At 41.2% G+C, this 15,155-nt stretch overlaps 1 protein-coding gene across 10 annotated transcripts in view; it reads left to right on the forward strand.

The window, feature by feature from the left end:
* TNRC6A (trinucleotide repeat containing adaptor 6A) overlaps positions 1 to 15,155 on the forward strand; it is a 98,512-nt gene that overhangs the window by 8,073 nt on the left and 75,284 nt on the right. Inside the window, exon 1 of one of the 10 annotated variants that reach the window (XM_049638447.1) lies at positions 1,314 to 14,270. The exons of the other annotated variants lie outside the window; for them this stretch is intronic. The gene's annotated coding sequence lies outside the window, so the exon portion shown is untranslated. Of the gene's footprint in view, positions 1 to 1,313; positions 14,271 to 15,155 lie in introns of those variants that run through there. 10 annotated transcript variants of the gene reach the window in all.

Consider the following 15,155-nt stretch of genomic DNA (forward strand, 5'->3'; position numbering starts at 1 on the left):
AACTTTATTGAGATACAGTTTACATACCATTAAATCCAACCTTGTAAAGTATACAATTCTGTGGGGTTTAGTATATTCATAGTCGTGCAATTTTTACAACTGCCTAATTCCAGAACGTTTTTATCATTGCCTAACGCCCCCCGCACCCCCGCCAAAAAAACCCCTGTGCTTTATAGCAATCATTCCCCATTCACTCCTCCATGTTGTAGCATGCATCAGTTTATGGGTGAAAAACATTCCATTGTGCATCTATAACACAGTTTCTCTTTTTTTTTTGTTTTTATTTATTTACATAATTTTTCCACCCAGTGTAGGGCTTGAACTTGCAACCCAAGATCAAGAGTCGCATGCTTCTCTGACTGAGTTAGCCAAGGCCCCAATATACCACATTTTCTTTATCCATTCATCGTTTGATGGGCGTTAGAGTTTTCACTTTAGGGCTATTATGAATAATGATGCTGTGAACAGTCCTGTACAAGTGTTGGTGTGGCCGTGATGTTTTCAGTTCTCTTGGGTGCCTACTTAGAAGTGGCAATGCTGTGGCAGATGGGAATTCTGTGTTTGACTTTCTGAGGAGCTGCCAGACTGTCTTCAAAGCATCTGCACCAGCTCTGTATGACGATTCCAGTGTCTCAACATCTTCACCAACACTTCTTATTCTTTTTTATTGTTGTCATCTTGGTATGAAGTGGTATCTCATTGTGGTTTTGATTTTTTTATTTGCATTTCGTTAATAACTAATAATGTGAGCATCTTTGTGTGCTTATTGGCCATTTGTGTATCTGATTTGGGGAAATCTCTATTCAAATCCTGTGTCCATTTTAAAATTTGGTTCTTGGGGCGCCTGGGTGGCTCAGTCGGTTGAGCGTCCAACTTCAGCTCAGGTCATGATCTCACAGTTGGTGAGTTCGAGCCCCACGTCGGGCTCTGTGCTGACAGCTCGGAGCCTGGAGCCTGCTTTGGGTTCTGTGTCTCCCTCGCTGTCTGCCCCTCCCCCACTCGTGCTCTGTCTCAGAAATAAATAAACATTAAAAAAATAAATTTAAAAAAATAAAATAAAATTTGGTTCTTTTTTGTTGAGCTATAAGGGGTCTTTTTTAAAATTTTTTTGGTAAGATTTGATTTATTTTTTATTTTTTTATTAAAAAAAATTTTTTTTAATGTTTGTTTATTTTTGAGACAGAGAGAGACAGAGCATGAACGAGGGAGGGTCAGAGAGAGAGGGAGACACAGAATCTGAAGCAGGCTCCAGGCTCTGAGCTGTCAGCACAGAGCCTGATGCGGGGCTCGAATTCGCGGACTGTGAGATCATGACCTGAGCCGAAGTCGGCTGCCCAACCGACTGAGCCATCCAGGCGCCCCAAGATTTGATTTTTAAGTAATCTCTTAAAGACCCAAGGTGGGTGTTGAACTTACACAGCCTGGAGATCCAGAGTTGCAGCCTCTACTGAGCCAGCCAGGCACCCCATAAGGGTTCTTTATATATTCTAGATACAAGTCTTGTGTTAGATACACAGTTTGTAAATATTTTCTCCCATTCTGTGGGTTGCCTTTTTTTTTGATGTCCCTTGAAGCACAAAAGTTTTAAAATTCGATATGTCCAGTTTACCGTCTTAACCAAATCTGAGTGTACCATTTAGTGACATCAAGTGCATTACATTCACCATGTTGTGCAGCCAGTCACCACCAGCCGTCTCCACTGCCCTTCTCATCTTGCAAAATTGAAACTCTGTACCTATTAAACAATAACTCCCCATTCTCCCATACCCTCAACTGCCGGCAACCACTATTCTACTTGCTGTCTCTGAATTTCACTGTTCCAGGTGCCTCATATGAGTGGAATCATATGTTTTTCCTTCTGTGGTTGACTTACTTCTCTTAGCATAACGTTTTCAAGGTTCATCCATGTCATAGCACATCAGTCAATTGATTTTTGTATGTTGATCCTGTACCCTGCAGCTGTGCTGAACTTGTTTATTATTCCTACTAGTTGGGGTGTGTGTGTGTGTGTGTGTGTGTGTGTGTGTGTGTGTGTGTGTATTTAGGACTCTCACTCTATATATAACATCGTATCAGTGAATAGAGATGGTTTTATAACTTCCTTTCCAGTCTCGGTGCTTTTTATTTACTTTTCCTGCCCAATTTTTCTGAATAGAATCTACAGTACAGTGTTGAATAGAAGTTGGCAAGAGTGGACTTCTGTCTCGTTTCTCATCTTGGAGGAAAAGCATTCAGTCCTGACCATTATGTATGTTATGAGCTGGCAGCTTTTTGTAGATGGCCTTTATCAGATTAAGGAAGTTTCCCTCTATTTCTAGTTTGAGTGTTTTAACTTGTCATGAAAGGATGGATTTTGTCAAATGCTTTTTCTGTGTCTAGTGAGATCACCATGTCGTTTTTGCTCATTGTTCTATTACACTGTTGTATTACATCGATTTTCATATGCTAAACCAACCTTGCATTCCAGGGACAAATCCCACTTGGGCACTGTGATTAGTACTTTTTATACGTTGCTGGATTGGGTTTATTAGTCTTCTGTTGACGACTTGTGTCTGTATTCATAAGTGTTATTGGTCTGTAGTTTTGATATCTTTGTCTTCTTTTGGTACCTGGTACTTTGGTCTGGTTTGGAATCTAGGGTCTTGAATTGTTGTTCTGGCATCTACCTCATTTTTCATTGTGCTGTAATAATTGTTTTTATGTATTCGGTTCTGTTTTCATTTTGTCTTTTTAATTTTTTTCCATCTTTATAAAGGCAGGATTGACAATTGAAATAATTTCATCCCCACCCCACCAGTGGTTAGCGCATTGCCCTTGTGTGCTGTTGTTTGTTTTTAAGATACTGAAACCTAACTTTGTGTAAGTCGAATGTGTACAGTGTGCTGATACAATGTTTATATATTGCAGTGTGATTACCACCATAGTGTTAGCTAACACCTCTAATCATGTCACATAATTAGCATTCCTTCTTTGTGCGAACATTTGAGATCTAGTCTTTTAGCAACTTTGAAGCGTATACTACAGTATTGTTGGCTATAATCACTCTTCTGTTCATCAGATTTCCAGAATTTACTCCTGTTCTAATTGCGGGTTTGTATATTTTAACGACTTCTCCCCAACCCCCCCATTCCCTGGCTCCTGGTAACCACCGTTCTGCTTTGTTTCTAGAAGTTCAGCTTTTTTTAGATTCCACATCAAAGTGATATCTATAGTGTTTGTCTTTCTCTGTTGACTTCTTTCACTTAGCACAATGCCCTAAGGCCCATCTAGTTATTGCCAATGGCAGAATTTCCTTCTTTCTTTCGGCTGAATAGTATTCCGTTGTGTACACACCCACACACATCCCACATCGCCATCATTCACTGATGGACACTTAGGTTGTTTCCATATCTTGGCTATTGTGAATCATGCTGCAGTAAACATGGGAGTGCAGGTATCTTTTTGATATCTTGTTTATATTTCCTTTGGAAATATACCCAGAAGTGGGATCACTGGGTCATCGGTAGTTGTATTTTTAATTTTTTTTGTAAGTTTATTTATTTTGAGAGAGAGAGCACAAGTGGGGGAAGAACAGAGAGAGAATCCCATGCAGGCTCCACACTGTCAGGCACAGACGCAGATGTGGGGCCTGAGCTCATGAACCATGAGATCATAACTTGAGCCCAAATCAAGAGTCAGACGCTTAACCAACTGAGCCACCCAGGCGCCCCTGTATTTTTAATTTTTTGAGGAGCTTCCAAACTGTTTTCCATAGTGGGTTCACCAGTTTACATTCCCAGCAGTGCACAAAAGGGTTCCCTCTTCTGCCTGTTCTCACCAATGCTTGTTATCTTTTGTCTTCTTGATGAGAGCCATTCAGAGAGGTGCATCAGGTCTGTTTTCTGCCGTATGTTCTCCCTTCTTCAGTTTGCACCCTTCCTTGTGTCCTAACCTTAGCCTTATTTAGTACAGGATTTTGGATCTCAGTCTTGTAGCTAATGAGGAGTGTACACTTATTATGTGTGTCCATTAAGCACTTTCTCTGCATTACCTAATTTAACCTTCACAACAACCCTTGGGAGGAGGTATAATTTGAGACTTCTCATAAAGGGGGAGATGGAGGTTTGAGAGAAAAGAAACAAGTTGCTTACACAAGTAGATATTGGAGATTGAAGCGCTTAAGTAGGATCGTCCTTATGTAGAATGTGGGTAGAAGAGTGGAAAGAACACATATTTGGTGGTGGGGATCGGCTTAGAGTGTTAGTAAAAAGCAAGGAAGCAGGAGTTTAATTGCAGTGCCCAGTGCTGGGGAGCACAGTACAAGTAGAACTGGTTTTTGCCTTCAGAGCAGCAAGTAGTCCTATTTGGAAGAGTGAGATTAACATCTGAAACAATTAGAAAATGAGCATCGTTTAATTAGAGGTCAAGAGTGAGGTTTGTGTGAGTTGGAAAGAATCCTGAAGGAACTAGTAATTAAGCCTCAGAAGAGTAGAGTTTAGGAGAGTAGTTTAGCAAACCAGGTTTTGGGTCAGCCTTACCCGACTACCATATACCATACAAGTCACTTAGACTTTCTGATCATTGGTTTCTTTAAGTTTCAAATGGGAAGAGCATCAGTTCTGTGTGTCAGAATTGCAGGTTCAAATAGATAATCTCTCAGAGCACTTGTAGACTATAGGGTGCTTCTGTCATTGTGGTGGGGTGTCTGTTCTCCTGTTTCTAATTTCACCGACTGTCCTCAACCTGAGCTTTTTATTTTGAGGGCTTAAAAAAAAAAAAGTTTATATGTTTAGAGGGAGCGTGGGCGGCGAGGGCAGAATCCCAAGCAGACTCCACACTCAGCGTGGAGCCCACCGTGAGGTTCGATCCCATAACCTTAGAATCAAGAGTTGGATGCTTGACCAACTGAGCCACCCAGGTACCCCTGAGCTTTTAATTTTAAAATAATTTCAGATTTAGAGAAATTTTACAAGAATAGATCAAAGAATTCTTGAGTATCCTTCACCTGTATTCCTCAAATGCTAACATTTAACCACATTTGTTTTATCATTTTCTCTTTTTACATCTATACTGCTTTTTTTCTGAACCCTTTTAGAGTGACTTGGAAGCATGTTGCCTCTTTAGCCCCAAAAACTTTTATGTAGTTATTTCCTAAAATCAACGACATTTCTTAATAACTGTATAGTACCATTATCAAAATTGGGGAAGTAATATTGGTGCAGGTCTTAAGAGTAAAGCTATAGACCTTACTCAGATTTTGCCAGTTGTCTCAATAATGCCTTTTAGAGCAAATAAAAAACAAAACAAAACTGTTCTCATTGGAGATTCAGCCCAGGAACACAGTTTGCATTTAGTTTTCATGTTCAATTAGTCACCGGCATTCTGGAAGTTTCTCAGTCTTTGTTTTTTAAGACCTTGAAATTTTTTAAAGAGTACAGGCTAGTTATTTGGTAGGATGTCCCTCATCCATATTTGTGTGTTGTGTCCTGTTAGTTAGGTTTTTTTTTTTTTTTTTTTCGGGGCACCTGAGTGGCTCAGTCGGTTAAGTGTCTGACTTCGGCTCAGGTCATGATCTCACGGTTCGTGAGTTCAAGCCCTGTGTCGGGCTCTGGGGTGATAGCTCAGAGCCTGGAGCCCGCTTCGGATTCTGTGTCTCCCTCTGTCTGCCCCTCCGCTGCTTGCACTCTGTCTCTCACATTGTCTCAAAAATAAATAAACATTAAAAAGTTTTTTTCTAATTTTTTTTTTTTTATTTTAGAGAGACAGGGAGAGAGAGTGCATGGGAGTAAGGGAGAGGAGTAGAGAGGGGGAGACAGAGGGAGAATCCCAAGCACGCTCGACACCCAGCTCCATGCAGGGCTCGATCCCATGACTCCAGGACTATGACATGACCCAAGCCTAAACCAAGAGTTGGAGGCCCAACTGACTGAGCCACCCAGGTGTCCCAGGTTATGCATTTTGGGCAGGAATAGCACAGAAGCAGTGTTGTGTTTTGCCTGGTGCATTGTGTCAGGAGGCCGATGATGTTCATCTATGCCGTTACTGGTGACGGTAACTTCAGTTACTTGGTTAAGGTGGTGTATGTCAGGTTTGTAATTGTAAAGTTAGGATTTTTCCTTTTGTAATTAATAATTATATTCTTGGGAGAACTTTGAAACTATGTAAAACATCTTGTTTCTCACCAGGATTCTTGCCTCAGTCAATGGATTGCCAAATAGTGACTTTCCAAGGCCATTATTCTTTCCGTATTTGTTGACATTCTGCTGTAAGATCTTTCCCTTTACCCTGTGCATTTATCCATCCGCGCATTTATTAATATCATTAAGATCTCCCAGATTCTTATTTTCTTTGGTGGATTGTAATCCTTGACTTGAATTATTTGGTGCTCAGATTATGAGGCCAGGGGAAGCCCCCTTCAGGCTTACCCTCTTACTTTTTGAAGAGATCCAGACTCGGTATCATCTGGATAATGCATCGCTATCTCTGTCTTATTTTCCCTTCATTCTTTTTTTTGTTGTTAAGTTACTTATTTTGAGAGAGAGCGAGCACTCAAATGCACACACAAGAGAGTGCCAGGGAGGGGCAGAGAGAGAGGAAGAGAGAGAAACCCACACAGGCTCCATGCTGTCAGCATGATGCGCTCAAACCCACGAACCATGAGATCATGACCTGAGCCAAAATGAAGAGTCAGACACTTGACCAACTGAGCCACCCAGGCTCCCCTTCCTGTAATTCTTAACCAGAAGATACGCAGACTCTTCACTGCCACCTGTGCCTCTAAAGCTAAGCTGTCTGTGCTCTATGGTTCAAAATCAGATAGTATCTAGAAATATACATTATTACCATCCTGATATTTTTTTATTAGTTTGTGTGTGCTTCCAGAATTTCCTTACGCAAATAAAACACAAGGGGATATGTATTTTTATCTCTTCCTATTAACACAAAACATAGTATACTGAATCTTACAGTTTTGTTTTTTTTTTTTTCCCAACTAACTGAATACCTTCCAGAATCTTTCATACCAGAACATGGGGATCTTACCTGTTTTATAGCTGCGTAGTATTTCATTATATGGATGTATCACTTTTATTGCACTCCTTCAGTATGTGTGGCTATTAAACTGCCTGTGACTCTAAACTAGGCTCTCTTGTGTCACCCCATCTGCTGTCACTTTCTCTGATACTTATATTCCCTAGCCCCTTTTATCTGCAAATAAGTTCTAGTCTTTATTTTATTTTATATGTTTATTTATTTTGAGAGAGAGCAAGGGAGAAGGGGCAGAGAGAAAGAATCCCAAGTAGGCTCCACACTGACAGCACGGACACGGGTTTGAGCCATCATATGGAGCTCAATCTCACAAACTGAACTGTGAGATCATGATCTGAGTCGAAATCAGGAGTCAGATGCTCAACTGACTGAGCCATCCAGGCGCCCCTAGTCTTCTTATTTTAAAAACAATCCAAAAAACTTCATTTTTATTGTGTTCTCTTTATATCACTGCCAAAGTTTTTGAAAAACTTGTCCAAACCCCTGATTTCATTCTTACCTATTTTTGCTGCATTTGGGTTTCCATCTCTACTATGTGGTGAAATTATTGTTTTGAAGGTTACTAGTGACTTTGTACTGTGTAGTGCTAGACTGGCTTTGGTGATTAATTTACGTGTAGGAGGACGAGGAGGAGAAAAGAAAAGGGAGGGTTGGCAAGCAGATAGAAAAAGGGGAAGCAGGAAGGCTGGGAGAAAATAGAATAGACAGTAAGGGGAAAAGTAGGAGAACAGCATTTTTGGCAGGAGATGTGAAATATGTTTTCATAACCAGCTTGTCACATACAGCTGGCTTCTGTGTGCTGATGAGCTGGCTTATGGTAGGTTGCTGACTGGCAGGCTAGTTAGGCCCTGTGGAAAGCTGCCTCCCCCCCTCAGTCTTCTATTCTCTGAAGCAAGATATAACCTCTTGTCCCGTTATAGAATTACCATCTCAACACCAGAACCTCCACTTTTAAATGTTTGCTCTCTAAAATCTGGAGGTATCATCATTAACATGCTTCTCGTCATTCTTATTAATACCATCAACTATTCCAGCGTCTTATGGTTACCTTGGTGTGGTGATCTTTGCTTTTCATTTCCGGTCCACTGCTGTGGCTCAGGACATTGCATATTTACTCTAAGTATTGCAAGAGGCTTGTCACCCTATTTAGCAATTTATTTCCTACTTTTATCTAACTTTTCCTCCTTTTTTCTGAAATTTCCTCTGAGTACTGGTCCCTGAAATCACGATGCTAACAAATCTCTATGCTTTGCCGTGTCTGTGCCTTTCTGTCCTCCCTTGCCTGAAAGGCCCACCTCTCTGTCTGTAGAAAACTCTTCAGGATCCTTTAAGATCACCTTCTTGAAGCTTTCCATAGCTGTAACAGCTCGTATGCATGTCTTATTTTCCTAAACTTGCTTACAGCCTCATCAGGCCGTGCGCAGGGCAGAGCCTGCTTGGGATTCTCTCTCTCCTTCTCTCTGCCTCTCCCCCACCCCTCAAAAATAAATAAATTGATTTAAAAAAAATAAAGTCATGTTTTATGCTTAGGTTCTCCTAGTGCGCAGAGACTGCTTGGCTTATAGGACATTTTTATTGGTATAGTGATTAATCATTGTATAGGCTGTCACTAAATAATTTTGGGTGCAGAGTCAACTGGGTACCTTGAGGGTCTGCTCCCCTCTGCTTCCCTACTGTACTGTGGAAAATGTGTGCCTTTTAGTGGGATTTTCTTTTTGTTTTTCCAACAAATGATTTAGTGATCTGAATGTTGACCTTCTTTTGACTCGGCAATGTGTCTTAGGGACCTTTCTCTGTAAAGCCATGTTTGTCAGGTGGTCCCCAAGACCACCTTCAGGTTTGATGATTCCCTGGGATCCGGCATCTAGTGGTACTCGTGGCTGTGATTTATTACAGCAAAACTATCAGCAAAGAGAAAAGGCACACTGGGCAAAATCCAGAGGAAACTAGGTGCAAGTTCCAAGAGCTCTCTCCCTGTCGTGTCACACAGGGCATGCTTCATTTTCTAGCACCAAATTGTGACAACATGTGTCAGATGTCTTCCAGGAAAGCTCCTTAGAAATTCAGTGCCCAAGGTTCCTGTTAGGGGTTGGTGACAGAGGTGCTGTCTGCCAACATGTACCAAAATTCCAGATTCCCAAAAGGAAAGCACAACTGTGCCTTTTCAGCATGATCTGTATGGCTTGTACAGTTTACCATTATCAGTTAGGGAATGGTGGGAACCTCTCTGAAACCCAGGTTCCTTGACACCATCCGAGGGCCAGCCTTTCTAAGGATCACCGTCTCAGACCTGCTGTGTCAACTCTTTCCTGCACACTGTAGAAGTCTACAACCCCCTTTCGTTTCTTAAACTACTGGGTAGGATTCCACGGTAAGAGTACATTATGGTGTGTTTAACTTTTCTCTGTTGATGGGGTTTTAGGCTATTTTGCAGTATCTGTTTTTGTACAGTTTCTTTTTTATGGGCTTAGATTGGAATCTATGGGTCATAACATAGTGACATTTGAAAATTTGATATTAGATACTTATAAATTGTTCACCTGTGGGCTCTATTAGTCCATACTCCCCACAGCAGTTTACAAGAGTATCCTTTGGAAGTGATTACTTTTGGTGATGTTCATGTTGGGGATGTAGGAAAAACGGACCATCAAGCATCAGGAAGAGCAGGACGAGGAAGGGCATTCTTGATCCTGGCTGTGTCCTGCTTGCCATCATGGGCACTCGCCTTACCCATTCTCTTTCTGCTCCCACGACTCCTGTTCTTACACTTTTGCTCCTTCCTCTGTCTCTAATCTCCCTCCATATTGCCTTGCCTTTAATCATTCATGTGGAGGCTTGTAACTTGTTTTTGTCTTTTATTATGGAAAATTTCAAACATACACAGATAAGAACAGAACAAAGAAGCTACGGGCACCCATTACTCAGTTTCAGCAGTTGCCAACGTGCCAATCATGTTGCACTTTTCTCTTGTCCTTTTTTGGGGGGATGGGGTGGGGCTTGGAGTAGTGAAAGCAAATCCTGGACATTATGGAGTTTTAAACATTTCTTTGGTACTAATTTGTAAAAGTAACGTACCTGTAATGTAACATTTCAAATTGAGATATGCTTTTTTAAAAGTCTGTTTATTTATTTAGTTAAATAATCTCTGTACCAGTGTGGAACTTGAACTCACGACCCCAAGATCGAGTTGCATGCTCTTTCAACTGAGCCAGCCAGGAACCCCTGGGATACACTTTTTAAAAAACTTAATAATTTCCTTAGATACTTGGTCCAGTTGTGAGGTTACTCTGATGTTCCTAGTTCAGGAGGATATTTCCTCGTGACTTTCTCTAAATTCCTATAAAGTTGTTCAAGCACATATAAACAGCTTGAAAAAAGTATGGGATAACATTGTTCACATTTTTGCAACTTGCTTTATATATTTATATGTCTACACACACACACAAACACACACACACACACACACACACTAACATTCCTAGGGCGGTTGGCATGCTCACTTGGTGGAGTGTGCAACGCTTGATCTTGGGATTGGTGGTTTTGAGCCCCACGGTGGGTGTAGGGATTACTTAAAATAATTAAATCTTACAAAATAAAATTTAAGAAGGACCATTCCTTCAAGTCAGTAAACAAACAGAGCAACTCCTTTTCAATACAATGTGCTATGCTAACCGAGAGGATAGCCATTTCTTTGTTGATAGACATTCAGTTTCCGTTGTGAACCTCTCAGTGAACTTTGATATGCATATGGCCTTGCATACTGTGGGTTTATTATCATCAGATACATTCTACTGAATGGGTTGGCTGTCTGGAATGTATATAACTTCAGTTGTTAAAACACCACAGTACTTTCCAGTAGTTTTCCACCAGCAATAGAAGAGAGAACCTTTTAACTCTCACTCTTGCCAGAACCAGATATTACTCTTGAACATTTTTGCCAATAAAATTAGTAAAAGAAAAAAAGATATAACGTTATAGTTTTCATCTTTTTTTTATTGTTTATTTTATTTTTGAGAGAGAGAGTGTGTACAAACGTGGGGAGGGGCAGAGAGAGAGGGAGACACAATCCAAAACAGGCTCCAGGCTCTGAGATGTCAGCACAGAGTCTGACGCGGGGCTCGAACTCAAGAACCATGAGATCATGGCCTGAGCTGAATTCTTATACTGGCACATGCAGGCTTGGTTCACTACTGGAAAATTCATCAATACAATTAATTGTACCTGCCAGCAGAAGACAAAAATCAAATCATTAAATTCTGCCCCTGAAACCAATATTATACTATATGTTAACTAAGTAGGATTTAAATAAAAATCTGAAAAAAATAAAAAAGACAAAAATCATATAAGTGTTTCAATAGATACAGGAAAGAAACCTAACAAAATCTAGCATGCACACATGACCAAATCTCTTGGCAAACCAGAAACCTAGAACAGCCTTTTACTTTGTGAAGATCAAAATGTACTCATTTAATATTAATGCTTGAAAAAAATTGTTAATGTTTAATTTTTTAACGCTTATCATTCACACATGGCTCAAAAATTAAAATACTATGAAAAGGTTTGTAGTGAGAGCCTTCCTCCCATCCCCCATCAGCCCAGGTCCTCCCTCCTCCTCCCCACAGCCACTGTTTGTTTCTTAGGTGTTCTTTCAGAATCATTTCGTACACATACAGGGGAATGAGAGCACGTATCCTCTCTCTTGCTTTTTACACGAATGATAGTGTCCTGCGTATTCTGTCGTGCTCCTGGCATTTTCCGTCATGAGTTTTTTCTAAAGGACAGACGTTTTTGCTAATTTCTGGTAGCCTTCTAGCTACCTTCCTACTTCTCTCAGCTATTGAACTCCTCTGATGTGGGCCTTACAGCCGTTCACTAGTTGTATCTAGTTGTGTCTCCCACATCACCCTCCCACAAACATTCACGAAACAAATGCCGTCATCGCTCTGTTAAAGATCACCAGTGCCCAGTCCCCTCTTGTTCAGACCAGTGGCTGTGCAGTCTTTGTCTTTGATTTTTTTGCCGTTCTTGCTCCTGATGACATAGCCATGGAAGTGTTCTTGTAAAACGTGGAAGGAAATGAGGAAAGGATTGTGGAGGCACACAGTCTGGGGAAAAGATACGCTGTAAGTAAGAAGGTCTATCACGGAACCTGTCTAAAGCCAAAGGATTTCTTCTCTGTGGCTCCTGAAAGGCACTAGCATTTTACTTTGGGAGGTTTCTTGCTGGAGAGGAAAGACCAGGACTTTGAGAGCCTTGATTTGAATCTTGACTCTACCCTGCACTAGCTGTATGACCTTGGACCATTCATTTCTTTCTGAGCTTCAGTCTCTTCATTTATAAAAGGCTACATCTTTATCATTTTTTAACAAGTGGTAACTATAAATGGGAAAATATGCATAAAGTGCCCAGCAGAGTCATGGACATTTTAGTCACTCCGAGGTTTGTTCTCATTCCTAGATCCAGAGCTTGCAGATTTGGGTGTCCTGCGACTAGCCTGCAAGGAATGAATGATTACTGATTGGAATGTTTTCTTTGTGGAGCATGTGTCAAGTATGATGGACCACGTAGATCAATCAGATCCATCACCCCTTCCTCCTTTTGATAGATCTGTAAAATGATAGATGTCTTAAATAAATCTCTGCTCGCATTTAAATCCTGAAAGCCAAAGTGTTTGGGCACAGGTAGGATATTTCTATATTTTTTCACGTGGCTTTCTGAAGGAGGAGGCGTGGGTCAAGTGTGGTCAGTTGGCTGTGGTGACCGTGCTGAAGAACAGAACTTTCCCCTGTGCTTAGAGTAGCAGCTGATACTGTAATACCTCCCAAGAGCTAACGTGCTGCATCTTGTAAGTACGAATGCCACCATTTGGGGCCAGAAACACACCTGCTAACCTCATCAGAAAGCCTCCAAAATGAAATTTGAGAAGAGGGACAAAACTCCGGATAAATAGCAAAGGAGCATGCCGTAGAGTAGAATAATACTGACCTAGGACAAGGGTGGAAAGCATCTGCTCTGTAATACTTACAGGAGGACACGGAGAGCAGACGCTGGGGGTTCCTGATGTTTCTGCACAAGAAGTGTCCGTAGACTCTTGACAAAAGTAAATACAGTCGTGGTGCCGCTGAGAATTGGTGAGAGGAGCTTCTAACTAGGCATTTGAGTGCTTGCTAGAGGCACCATGTTAAGTAAGCACTCCTCATTAAATCCTTACAAAATGTTATGAAGTAGATGTCTGCAGAAACTAATCTCCAATTTTAATGAAGACACTGAGGCTGAAGAATGTTCAGTAGTTAGAGGTAATAATCTGGTCTTAATGGGTAACATGACGGTGATGTAACTTAATTTGTTTGCTGATTTTACTTTCTCCTGTGCTGTGGCTGTCTCGATCCCCGACTTCCCCAGGGTTACAGAGAGCTTGCGCACTCTACTTGCCTCCCAGACACGGAAGAGGCGAAAGAGTGAGTCATGGTTGTAGTTGGCATGACCCTGTTGCGCTACTCCATCAGCCACACGACAGTTCTACTTGGAACAAAACGACAACAGATTACAGCAACCGTTACACTCTTCTTCCAGCTTCTAACTGATTTTATCGGTCATGTACGCAACTTCACTAAATTACCATCTGTCATACGTAATGTCCTCATTTTGTTTTTCACTGTCTACCTGCAGCTCCTCTCTGTTTCTTCCATCCACAAAGCCAGCTTAAGTTTTGTGTGATCTCACTGCACTACACCTGCAGCCCTTTTCCAGTTTCTTAGGTATTTGCTGGTCTTTCTCATCTTATCTTCTGCATCCCCACTGTCATATGCATTTCAGCCTTGATCAATTATTTGCAGTTCCCCATGTCCAGCTCATGTTCCTTGAACCTTGTCTTGTCTGCCTGATATTTATAATGTCCCCTCTGGGAAGCTTCCTCAGGGCAGAGTTAGGTACTTTCTTTTTGTGTGATTTTCTTCAAGTATCTGATTTTTGGTCGCCTGTTGATATTATGGATGAAGGTTTAGGTTCTAGAATCCAGGGGGATTAATATGGGTTAACTAGAGTGAGTGTCCTCTAACTTTTCCTCCAACTTTCCTCATTACCCAGAGGCTCCCACCTCGAACGGAAGGATGGATACTGAGTCTATCTGAAAAGGGTGTTGATTGCCAGGATTTACTGGTGTGATGGAGAGTAGTTTCCAATAAAGAAGACTTTGATCTGGGGTCCCAAACCCCTTGAAGGAGTCCTCCCTGCCTCCTGCCAAGGTTTTGTTTCTTTGGTTTTAGATTCAAGTGCAGCTGCTGCCGGTGGCCATGTAGTCATGGGGATGGAAAGTGGAAAAGGAGGAGTGGAATGGTTATGGCTTTTCTATTCCTTAGGCAGTCTTTTTTTCCTCTGTGCCTATTCCTGCTCTCCTAGCTCTGTTGGAGCCTCTCTAGAGCTCCACCAAGGTTTGGCACATTCATCCATTCATGACGTTTCTTGTGTTTATTCCTGGGTTGTAGCTTTCTCTGCTCTTGTTTATGTATCAGCTCTGGATAGATTTATTACTTTTTCTTCCTATCATTTCAGTAAGGCGGAGTGGAAAGAAAGAGGCAGACCCATTTCCCTAATCTGTCTATCGTTTTTGAAATTATGAACCAGGGGTTCTGTTGACAACTTTGAGCATTTGGTTTTCTTATTTTTATTTTTTATTTTTTTTAATGTTTATTCATTTTTGAGAGAGAGAGACAGAGCATGAGCGGGGAGGGGCAGAGAAAGAGGGACACAGAATCTGAAGCAGGCTCCAGGCTCTGAGTGTCCGCACAGAGCCCGATTTCGGGCTCAAACTCATGAACTGTGAGAACCTGAGCCAAAGTCGGACGCTTAACTGACTGAGCCACCCAGACGCCCCAGACAACTTTAAGCATTTGTGATTTTAAGAACTGAAATAAACTTATATAGTGAGTACATTATTGATTCCCATGTGTTTTATTGATAGAGTTATTTGGAATGTTTATGGGATATGAAATTATTGTAAGCTGAAATACATGATCTTTTTATGAATAACTTGTGTTTAAAAAATAGTTAATGCAGCTTTTTAGAGCAAGGAAAGCCAAAGATAGCCCAGATACCTGGGCAGAGAGGGTTGTGGGGAGGTCCCAGGCATT

This window comes from Panthera uncia, chromosome E3, assembly GCF_023721935.1.
Source record: "Panthera uncia isolate 11264 chromosome E3, Puncia_PCG_1.0, whole genome shotgun sequence".
NCBI lineage: Eukaryota > Metazoa > Chordata > Mammalia > Carnivora > Felidae > Panthera > Panthera uncia.